General features: G+C 40.2%; 1 long non-coding RNA gene across 1 annotated transcript; it reads right to left on the bottom strand.

Annotated features, from left to right (window-relative positions):
* Positions 1 to 875: 875 nt before the first annotated feature.
* Positions 876 to 6,439, bottom strand: LOC118501677. The gene is made up of 3 exons (XR_004904311.1): positions 6,154 to 6,439; positions 6,094 to 6,097; positions 876 to 889 (listed from the first exon to the last, which is right to left on the bottom strand). It is a non-coding gene; the product is annotated as an uncharacterized LOC118501677 (long non-coding RNA).
* Positions 6,440 to 11,440: the final 5,001 nt, after the last annotated feature.

The raw sequence follows: 11,440 nt of genomic DNA, 5'->3' as shown, positions 1-11,440 counted from the left end.
ATAATACTAGGATGAAAGGAAGAGAAACATAGGGAATTGAGAGATATAAAAATAATAAGAATTAAAAAATAAAAAGCCACTTTAAAAAAACAAGATAAAATCAAACAATCAATCAACAACAGCCAAAAAAAAAAGCCAAAAAAAATAAAAATAAAAGAAGAGCCCCCCAAAACACAAAACAAACCACCTCTTGTTGATTTCTAACTGGCCAGGCCAGTTTTTCTGGTCTTGCTGGCTTCAGCAGGCTGAGGGGCCTTTTGAATGCTTATCACTCTTCCCAGTCAAAACTCAGTCATTCTCTACAGTACTGTCCCCAAGGCCAGCAGGGCGCTCTCCCCAGAGCCAATTTGACTTCCCCCTGCAGGATCCTGGGCTCTCCCAAGCATGCTCTCCAGAGCTCACTGCTGTGGTCTCCTGGCCTCCCGGCCCCCCACAGAGCTCCTGCATCTTTTCCGGGTTCACAGTGCATGTTCCAGGGATCACAAGGAGACACATCCTTCCCCCAAATTTCACTGCAGCAGGCTCTGTGTTCTCGGGAAACACCGCATCTTTTCTGGATTCGCAGCGCAAGCTCCAGGGATTGTGAAGGGATGCACACTTCCACCAATTTCCCCGTTGCCAGTTCCAGGAACCCCCAAAGCATGGTGTCCCTTCAGGGTTCACAGCAAGAGAGTTGGGGATCCCGAAGGGGCACGTGCTTCCCCTCATTCACTACCGAAGGCTCCAGAAACCAGCGAAGCTCCCCCCCCTCCCGCCCCCGCCCTTTCCTTATTCAGGACTGCAAGGTCTTTGTTTTCCACAGATCGACACTCCCACTGGGCTGAGAGCGTGGGCACATGTCCAGGCTACCTCTGGTAGCGCCAGCTGGGGGCACTCACCCCTCCCAGGGCTATGCTTGGGTGCCAGCAGCCCCTGGGAGAATGTCTCCCAGCCCAACTCCCCTCTCTGTGACTTCAAGCAACAAGGTCTCCCTTGGTGTTGCTCAACCCCTGTTGTCCGGGGAGGGAGCAGCAACTCTGCTCTCCCGGATGCCCTGAGGCAGACCCGGGAGCACGGGGCCTGGGGGCTGCAACCCCCCTGGTCCCCGAGCTGATCCCTGGGTCCCTGTTGTCCTGAAGCAGTCTCCTTACCATCTGATTTTTCAATGTCTGCTATAATTTTTGATGTTCTGTTTTCATAAATGTTTCGACATCCTATGCCCCTCACTCTGTTCCTCCACCGATCCTCAAGTTTTTCTCCCCTGCACAGAGGAAGGGGTTCACAATTCCTCCAACTAAGCCGCCATCTTAGGACCTCAAAATTTGCTTTATGAAACACAGTAGCCTCTATCAAGAAAATTTAACACTGGGGGAAGAATGGTACCAGCAGTTTGCTGCCAAGATTGTTGATCTCACTGACTAATGTAAAAAAAAAGTTGCTTTTTTTAAAAAAAATTTAAAGTATATTTTAATATGCTATTACAGTTTTCCAAATTTTTCTTTTTTTATCCCCCCTCTCACCTTGCACCCCACAATCCTCCAGCATCAACCTCCCCTTCGTTCTCATCCATGGATTGCTTGTACATGTAAGTTCTTTGAGTTCTCTATTTCCTATACTATTTTGACCTCTCCCCATTATTTAATGCCTACCAATTATGCTTCTTCTTCCCTGTACCTTTCCCCTCTATTCCTGCCTTCCCCTTCCCATTGAAGTCCCTCCATGTGATGTCCATCTCTCTGATTCTGTTCCTGTTCTAGTTGTTTGCTTAGTTTTTGTTTTTGTTGTTTTTCCTTCTTTTATTTTTTTAGGTTCATTTGTTGATAGTTGTGAGTTTATTGTCATTTTACAGTTCATAGTTTTTTATCTTTTTCTTAGATAATTCCCTTTAACATTTCATCTAATAATGGCTTGGTGATGATAAACTCCTTTAACTTGACCTTATCTCGGAAGTACTTTATCTGCCCTTCCATTCTAAATGATAGCTTTGCTGGATAGAGCAATCTTGGATGTAGGTCCTTGCCTTTCATGACTTCAAATACTTCTTTCCAGCCCCTTCAGCCTATAAGGTTTCTTTTGAGAAATCAGCTGGTAGCCTTATGGGCACTCCTTTGTAGGTAACTCTTTCCTTTCCTCTTGCTGCTTTTAAGATTCTCTTATCTTTAATCTTGGGTAATGTAATTATGATGTGTCTTGATGTGTGCTTTCTTGGGTCCAAATTCTTTGGGACTCTCTGAGCTTCCTGGACTTTTTGGAAATTCATTTCCTTTGCCACATTGGGGAAGTTCTCCTTCCTTCTTTTTTCAAATAAGTTTGCTGTTTCTTGCTCTTCCTCTTCTTCTTCTGGCACCCGTATGATTCTGATGTTGGAACACTGAAAGTTGTCCCAGAGGTTCCTAAACCTCTTTATTTTTAAAAAATTCTTGTTTCTTCATTCTGTTCTGGTTGGATGTTTATTTTTTCCTTTTGTTCCAAATCATTGATTTGAGTCTTGGTTTCCTTCCTGTCACTGTTGGTTTTCTGAATATTTTGCTTTATTTCATTTTGGGTATCTTCCATTTCTTAGCCAGGCTCAATTAGTTCTATGAGCATTTTGGTTACCAGGGCTTTAAATTCTCCATCAGATAGGTTGGCTATATCCTTTTCACTTAGCTCTTTTTCTGAGGTTTTGTTCTGTTCTTTCATTTTGGCCCTATTTCTTTGCTTGGGGGCCCCTGTTAAGTTGTAAGGGGGTCTTAGGTATTCACCAGGGCAGGGCAACCTTCCTTGCTGTGCTGTGGCACTGTCTGTGGGGGAGGGGCCAGAGAGGGAACAATGCAGCTCACTTGCTCATCTCTAGCACATTTTTCGATGACCTCTCATGTGAGACTGGGAGTTTCTCCCACTGTGGTAACCGCCATAGTCCACAGCCACCTCTGAGTCTCAGTTTCCCCTTAAATTAGCTCCTCCCACCTCACCACAGCCAGCCCTGTCCCCACTGGTCTACCATCTTACTGGGATGGTTGTTCTGTTTGACTGTTTCTTCAATTCCATGGTTGTCAGAATTACTTCCATGCAGTTTGATTTTCTGGCATTTCTGGTCATTTATTGATTTTTAGCTTGGTTGTTACCCTCCTTTTGGTTGTGCAAGGAAGCAAAGGGTTTCTACCTACACCTCCCTCTTGGCTGGAACTCTCAAAAAATGTTTTAAATATAATTTTCCTGTTGGGGTGTAGTAATGAGAGTGAATAGTAGGGGTCAGGTGTTGGTATACAGTCAGTTAGCAGTTTCAATAACTAGGTCTTTGGCAAAAAATCCTGTTAGGAAAAGTATTCCTGTTAGTTCCAGGCTTCCAGTAATGAGTGTGGTAACAGTGAAGGGCAGTGCTTTGAACAGTGCATCTATTTTTCAAATATCTTGTTAATCATTTGGACTGGGAATAATAGACTCTGAACATAAGAGTAGTATGGCTTTTAAAAATGTGTGTGTACACACATGGCAAAGTGTTTAGATAGTATTTGTTAAGGCTGGTGGTTACTATTATTAGGCCTAGTTGGCTTGAAGTAGAGAAAGCTATAGTTTTTTAATGGTGTTTTGGGTGAAAACATCAATTGCTATAAACAGTGTGGTCACTGCTCCTAGGCATATTATTGGTTGAATTAGATTGTTTTCTGTTAGTGGGTAGAGTTAGATTAGTAGAGAAATGCCTGCTTGAGTGGAGTAGTGCTGAGTTGGGTGTAGGGTCTTCCATGGCAGAGGATAATCATGGGTAGTCCGAATTGGGCTGATTTACTGGTACAGCTAAGAGGAATCCAGTCAGCAGGGCTTTGATGTTGTCAAAGCTTAGTAACAAGATCTATTGTCTTTCTCATGTATTAGGGTTAAATAGGAATCATGCTATTGATATAATAAATCCAGTATCTGTAATATAGTTTATAATATTGCTTGCAGGACGGCATTATTAGCATTTGCTCAATGGTACCGTCAGCCAATTAACAGGAATGATATAATTCCTACTCTTTCTCAGTCAATAAATTGAAAAAGATTGTGGGTGGTAACTAGGATTAGTACTGTGATGAGAAACACTAGAAGGTAGTTGAAGAATACATTGATATTTGGGTCTGAGTGCATGTGTCATACTGAGAATTCTATAAAAGACCATATGATGGGTAGTGCAGTGCTACTGTTATATGAGTTAATGCCACTGAGAACTAGTCTAGTTTGAAGCTAAATGATAGTTTCATAGTTTGAATTGTTATTCAGCATCAGTTACAAATTACTATTTCCTGGCTGGAGTAGATAAACATTATAGTAGGGATTGGGCTGGTGATAAAGATGTATGAGATTATAGTTTTTACACAGCTTGGGTATAGAATGTATTTCTGAATATTAGAGGCAGTTATTATGACTGGTATAATTAGTATACGTAGTGAAATTATTATTGAAGAGACAATTAACTTTATTACTTTTATTTAAACTCGCACCAACTTTTTGGTTCCTAAGACCAAGGGACAACTTCCAAAGTTTGAAAAAGCCACACTTCTAGGTGTAGGGGTATGAGTTAGCAGTTCTAGTATACTTTTTAATAAAGAAGAATTTTTAGACTCTGTTATTAGATTCTCAATCTAATGTTTTGGTTAAACTATATTTATAATGCAAAGTCTCCAAATAATCCTGGGGTTAATGGTTAAGAGTAGTGAGGGCATTAGTTGCATTATTATGAATGTATTTTCTCATGTAAAGGATGGTTTAATATTGTTAATATGATAATGTGTGGTTGCCTGTTGGGTTATAATTAGCGTGGAAAAAGGACATAAGACAAAATAACAACATTAACTCCTGTAAGAATGATGGATAGGTGGTATCAGGAGAATGTTGATATAACTACAACACTTCTCTAATCAAATTGACTGTGGGAGGCAGAGAGCTAGATTGGTGAGACTTGCTGATGGTTATCATGATGCTATGAGAGGGAGACTGTTCATAGGCTGTGAGCTAAAATTACAGTTTAGTATAATTCAGTCTTTTCCAAGCAGCTTACTTTCAGAATAAAAAGACAATTGTATTTCTAAAGTACTCACTGAGGTCAAATACCAGGACAATCTAAAGTGCTAGAGTAGGTCAGCAAATCACCAGAAAGGAGAAATTAACATAAAGAAGTGTATCGCTATCAATCCTATTTCCTATTCCTTCTATTTCTGAGGTTTCAGAGCCCACAGCAAATCCTTAAGGTCTATTAGTGAGAGCTACCTTCCTAGCACTGGTCTCTTAGGACCTCCCCACTTTTCCTATAAGAACTAGATGGGTGGGTGAGCTGGGATGGGAGTAAAAGATAGAAAATTGTACTTGAACAACAATTAAAATAAAATTAAAAAAAAAGAACTAGATGGTCTCTCATTCCCAGCCCCTAACCTCAGCCATGTGTCTAGTAGCTTTCACCTCAGCTTTATTTTCCCTAAAGATTCTTGTCACTGCCATGACTTCCAGATTGCCACAGGCTCTGTGCTGAGAAATACTGCTCAGTCTTTGCAAATGGCAAGAATACTCTTTCCTAGGAAGTGTAGTATTGATTTCTGTGGGAAAACCTGTGTTTTACTAAATTTGAATTAAGAAGACACAGCTCCTTTGGATAGTAGTCTGAGAAGGTGGAGAAGATGAAAGGGAAGAATATAAGTACTTCAGGGTGGTGATTAATTTTATTTTATTTTTATACTCACCCAAGGACATGCTTATTGATTTTAGAGGGGTAGGGAAAGGGAGAGAGAGAGAAACATTGATGTGAGAGAGAAACATCCATTGGTTGCCTCTTGTACAAGCCCTGACTGGGGACCAAACCCACAACCTGAGCATGTGCCCTGACAGGGAATCAAACCCAAGACCTTTTGGTTTATAGAACTATGCTCCTATGGAACCACACCAACTAGGGCAGGATTGTGATTGATTTTAAAAGAATGCCATCACTGTTTTAGCAAGAGCTAAAAACGATATGTTGTTATCTTCTAAATTAAAATTTTCATGATTCAGAGAATGCAAGAGGTCTTATTTTTATTATATGCCCACTTGATATTTGTAGTCATCTGAAATCTTTAGTTTCAGGAAAATGGAAAACTTTTCTATGAAGGATCTACATCTTTGAACCTGCCTCCCTCCACCCAAGCCCAAAATGGTTAACATTCACAGCACTGTAGAGTATGTTACAATTATTTTTTAAACTATCTATCCATACTGATCAATTTAAGAAGGTACTGCTGTTACATGATGCTGTTTCTTCTTTATGTGGCACATTAACTAAGAGCAGATGGGAGGCAATGGAAAATAACGGACTGCCATGCTGTGGCCTGGTGAATAGACAAAGTAATGTGGGCAGTGTTCAGTCAACAGTAATTGTGAAAGTATCCTATACAATAAGATTACACAGCAAAAGGTCCAGATCAGTACTTTTCAACCTTTTTCATTTCATGGCACACATAATTTAATTACTAAAATTCTGCAGCACACCAAAAAAAAGTGTCTTTTGCCAATCTGACCAAAAAAAGGTATTATTTTGATTCATTCGCACCAGATGGCTATTGATGTGTTGGCTGTTGTCATTTTTAAATATGAAAGTCTAAGGGAAAAGAGTCATGACTCCTGCTTCAATAGTCAGGTACTGCCTGTTTTTAAACTTCTTTTATTTTTTAATTTTTAAATTTCTTTTTAAATTAATTATTTTTTATTCTTCAACCAACTACAATTGTCCCCATTTTTCCTCCACCACTCTCCTCCTCCCACACTCAATCCTACCTCCCCCTTTGGCTTTGTCCATGAGTCCTTTATACATGTTCCTTGATGACCTTTCCCCTTATTTCCCCATTATCCTCCTCCCCCCCTTCTTTTCCCTCCCCCTCTCCTCTCTGCCCCCTCCCTTCCGGTTACTCTCAGTTTGTTCTTTTTTAAAAAAAGATTTTATTTCTTTATTTATTTTAGATAGGGGAAGGGAGGGAGAAAGAGAGGGAGAGAAATTTCAATGTGTGGTTGCCTGTTGAACACCCATTACCAGAGGGACCTGGCCTGAAACCCAGGCATATGCCCTAGACTGGGAAACGAACCAGCGACCCTTTGATTTGCAGGCTGGTACTCAATCCACTGAGCCATACCAGCTAGGGCAGTTTGTTCTTTATTTCAACGTCTCTGGTTATGTTTTGCTTGCTTGTTTGTTTTGTTGATTAGGTTCCACTAATAGGTGAGATCATATGGTATTTGTCTTTCACTGCCTGGCTTATTTCAGTTAGTAATTTAATGGTCTCCAGTTCCATCCATGCTCTCACAAAGGACAGGAGCTCCTTCTCTCTTTCTGCTGCATAGTATTCCACAGTTTCTTGATCCACTCATTTACTGATGGGCACTTAGGCTGTTTCCAACCCTTGGTTATAAATTGTGCTGCTGTGGACATAGGGATGCATAGGTTCTTTTAGGTTGGTGTTTCAGGATTCTTAGGGTGTAATCCCAGCAGTGGAATTGCTGGGTCAAAAGGCAGTTCCATTTTTAGTTTTTTGAGGAAATTCCCTACTGTTTTCCACAGGGGCTGCACCAGTCTGCATTCGTAACAACAGTGTACTAGGGTTCCCTTTTATTTACATCCTCTCCAACACTTGTTGTTTGTTGATTTGTTTATGATGGCCATTCTGATTCTTATAACATTCTTTTAAAAAAAGGCTTTTAGGTCTTTAAACCATTTGGAATTTATATTTGTTTAAATGCATGTTTTTTTCCAAATGGAGAGCTATCTATTGTAACAAAATCAGCTTGCCAGATTTTATATTTAAATTTTACAAAAAAAATCTTGGAATTGCATTGAATTTGTAAGATACTTTGGTAGTGACTTCAGGATTTATTCATATACAGAGTTGGCACTACAGATTTATCCACTGAATTGATCCATAGTTTTGTGGTCACATGGGCTGTGAAGATATTTCTCTGAGATGTGACAGATCACAAAACAAATTTGAAATGCAATTTTTATTTAATAGCTATAGGAAGTTCAGTTTTTATGTTAAAACTTTCAGTTCTACATTTATTGAATACTGCTGTAAGGTAGATAGAGTCATGTGCTACATAATGTCATTTCATTCAACGATGGACTGCATATACAATGGTGGTCCCCTAAGATTATAATAGAGCTGAGAAATTGGCATTGCCTGGTGATATCGTAGCCACCTTAACACAACACATTACTCACACATTTGTGGTGATACTGGTGTAAACAAACCTACTGTACTGCCAGTCAAATAAAAGTATAATACATACAATTATGTTCAGTGCCTAATACTTGACAAGGGTAATAAATGACTATGTTACTGATTTGTGTATTTACTTACAATACCATACTTTTATTGTCATTTTAGAGTGTTCTCTTTCTACTTATAAAAATAATTGACTATGAAACCATATGCTGTATTACATCAGCAGGGCCTCATACATACTGTGTCTCTTGATTACACCATTTTCTTTGCATGCTCATGTTAAATCGCTTGACTTAATATCGTGTTGTTTTATAATTTTAGTGTAGTCTAAGTGTACAGTGCTTGTAAAGTCTACAGTAGTGCACAGTAATGCCCTAGGCCTTCACCTTTACTCACCACTCAGTGACTCACCCAGAGGACCTTTCCCTCCTGCAAGCTCTACTTGTGCTAAGTACCCTAGACAGCAGCACCATTTTTTATCTTTTATCCTATATTTTTGCGGTACCTTTTCTCTATTTAGATATATTTGGATACACAAATATTACCATTGTGTTGCAATTGCCTGCAGTATTTAGTGCAGTAAAATGCTGTACAGGTTTGTAGTCCAGGAGCACATAGCCTAGGTGTGTAATAGGATGTACCTTCTAGGTTTGTGTAAGTGCACCTCTGTGATATTCCCACACTGAAGAAATTTCCTAACAACACATTTCTCAGAACATATCTCCATTTTAATCGAAAAATGACTGTATTATATATAAAATAATTGATAAAGTACATTTTCAATGCCCCTGGATCTTACCAACTGAGATGATAAGTATTTGTACACGTTAGCCCTAGAACACTAAAGAATGGCACCCCACATGATGGAAATACGACTTAGGAGGTCAGGTGAGGTTTCTTGAAGGGAGTAATATGTGAGGTAAATTTTGAAGGAATGATAGAAGTTAGCTGAGTGAAGGGTGGCATTTTAGTGAGGGGGTAGGAAATACAGAAAGTATAAACCAAATTCTCATGAGCATTTAGGAAAGTGTGATGTTATATATGTAACTTTTCCACAGACATATATTTTAGAGTCTAAAACATGTGTGGGAATAGCCAGGGAGCTGGTGACCTGACTGCAGAGGACCTTGCTTATACACAATGCCAAAACTTTGGTATTTGTACTCCAGGTAATGGGAGCTACTAAAGGTTCTAAGGAGTGGAGGGACAGGAACAAGTGGATGTGTATATGAGAATGATCAGCCTCTGGCATTTTGAAAGACGGATTTGAATGTCAGAGATGGGTGCAGGGAGATCTGTTAGGAGGCCTTTGGGCAATGATGCTGACAGGTGAGAGATAATGGGGTCAGAGAGAGAAGGAGAAGAGACACATAAGAAATATTTAGGAGATAAAATTAGCACAGCTTGGTGATTCTGTTTGAGAGGAGAGAGTGGGAAGAGTCAAATTTAACAACCATATATGAGGTTTGGTGACTGGCTAAGTGATTGGGGCTATAGGCAGGGGCTGGGCTAGGAGGAGGGTGAGGGGGTGGGGAGATAAGTCAAAAGTACAATAAGTTTCACTCATCTTAGGAATATACAAGTAGAGATGTCCAACCAGCAGCTGATTCTGAAGTTCAGGAGAAAGGCTAGACTAGATCCTGTTGGTAGCCATGAATATAGTGATAGTTATTTAAATGAGGAGAGGACATGAGAACCAAAGGAGAACATATAGATTAGTCAGAAAAATAAGACAAAGCCCAAACCTTAGGGGCCATGTCATTTAGTGGGCAAGCAATAATAGCAATAACTGCCATGTAGTAAATGCCTACTGTATTTTACATGGATTGGTAGTTTTCATCCTCACAGCAATGCTAGGGATACAGTACCATGATTGTCCCCATTGATATGGAAAAGAAAACAGACCCAGAAAGGCTCCACACGGTGAATGGAGAAGTTAGGAAGTCTAGCTCCACAGCCCAAACCCTTAGCTGCTGTGCTCTGCCACCTATGGATAAGGGTGAAAGAATATGGAGAGTGAGAAAAGCACCTCAAAAGAACAGTGAGTGGTGGTTCCAACAAGCCATTGTCAGTGATGTCAGGAACCTGAGCAGTCCACAAAGACCAGGAAATGGTATTAGACTTGACTGATGGACACCTCCCTGGGCTGTTCAGGAAGTGAATGAGGAGAGAAGGGATGGAGACAGCAGGAGTGGACTATTGTGAAAAATCTGATGAGGAGAAAGAATCACCAGTTATGTAAGGCAGGTTTATTTTTAACTGGGAATCCAAGGATGCGTATGGTATGGGAAAGTCAAGGTGAAGATATCAGAGAGTAGGGAAAAGTCAATGGGGCAAAGTTCTAGGTAAAAGCATTTAATTTACCACTGTGTACTACTGTCTCCTTGGAGCACTCCCACTCATTTGCTGCTGTACCCCTACATGCACTGACTTTCTTCTTTCCTGTATTGAGGAGCCAGATCCTTCCAAATCTCTTTTGGGAATTCTTATTTTTCTCCATCCTTACAAGGATTCTTCCTCAGCTCTTCCTGTACTGTAACTTTCCAGGCAATCTCATTCATCTATGTGTTGAAAAATACCAAAGTCAATACTCCATTCTAAAATCTCAACCATTAGCTCTCTCCAATTACCTCCTGCCCAGCATTTGGTTTGAAATTGCTTCAATTACAAACACCTGCCCTATACCTCGGCCCTCCAAACTCACTCACTCACTCACTCACTCACTCACTCACTCACTTTGTTCTATTGGTTTTAGCTTTGGTGTTGCCTCTGCTGAAACCTTTCCATAGCTCCTCAAGACTTCACAGCTTAGCTCTTCACTGTTATACTACATAACTACAATTCACTGTAGCTGTCATGGACACATCTGCTGCCCATACTTGAATGAAAAGTACTAGAGGGCAGGGTTTATGCCTTAATCACAATTATGTTCTCTTCATCTAATGAAAAAATAATAATAAAGTATGGAATATTTTGGAAAGAAAAATATGGAATAAAAAACATATGTAAGGAGTTGATGCCTTGGAAAGGAGGAAATAACACTTCATTCTTCAGGACCGGACTGAAGGAGGCAGGGATAGAGGCTGATCTATATGTATTTATAGATTACACGGGATGTTGAAGGGGGTTAGGGACACCATTGTCATAACAGATTAGGAGGTAAGATGGTTTACTGAGAGTAAGGGTGAGGGGCTTAGGTTTGGGATTTGAAGAACGTAATGCAGCAATCATCAGGCTGAAGAACCAGGTGAGGGAGATAACTG

This window comes from Phyllostomus discolor, chromosome 7 (genome assembly GCF_004126475.2).
Source record: "Phyllostomus discolor isolate MPI-MPIP mPhyDis1 chromosome 7, mPhyDis1.pri.v3, whole genome shotgun sequence".
In the NCBI taxonomy this organism is placed as follows: Eukaryota; Metazoa; Chordata; class Mammalia; order Chiroptera; family Phyllostomidae; genus Phyllostomus; species Phyllostomus discolor.
The sequence above is the reverse complement of the archived record's forward strand: the minus strand, read 5'-3'. Positions and strand labels throughout refer to the sequence as shown.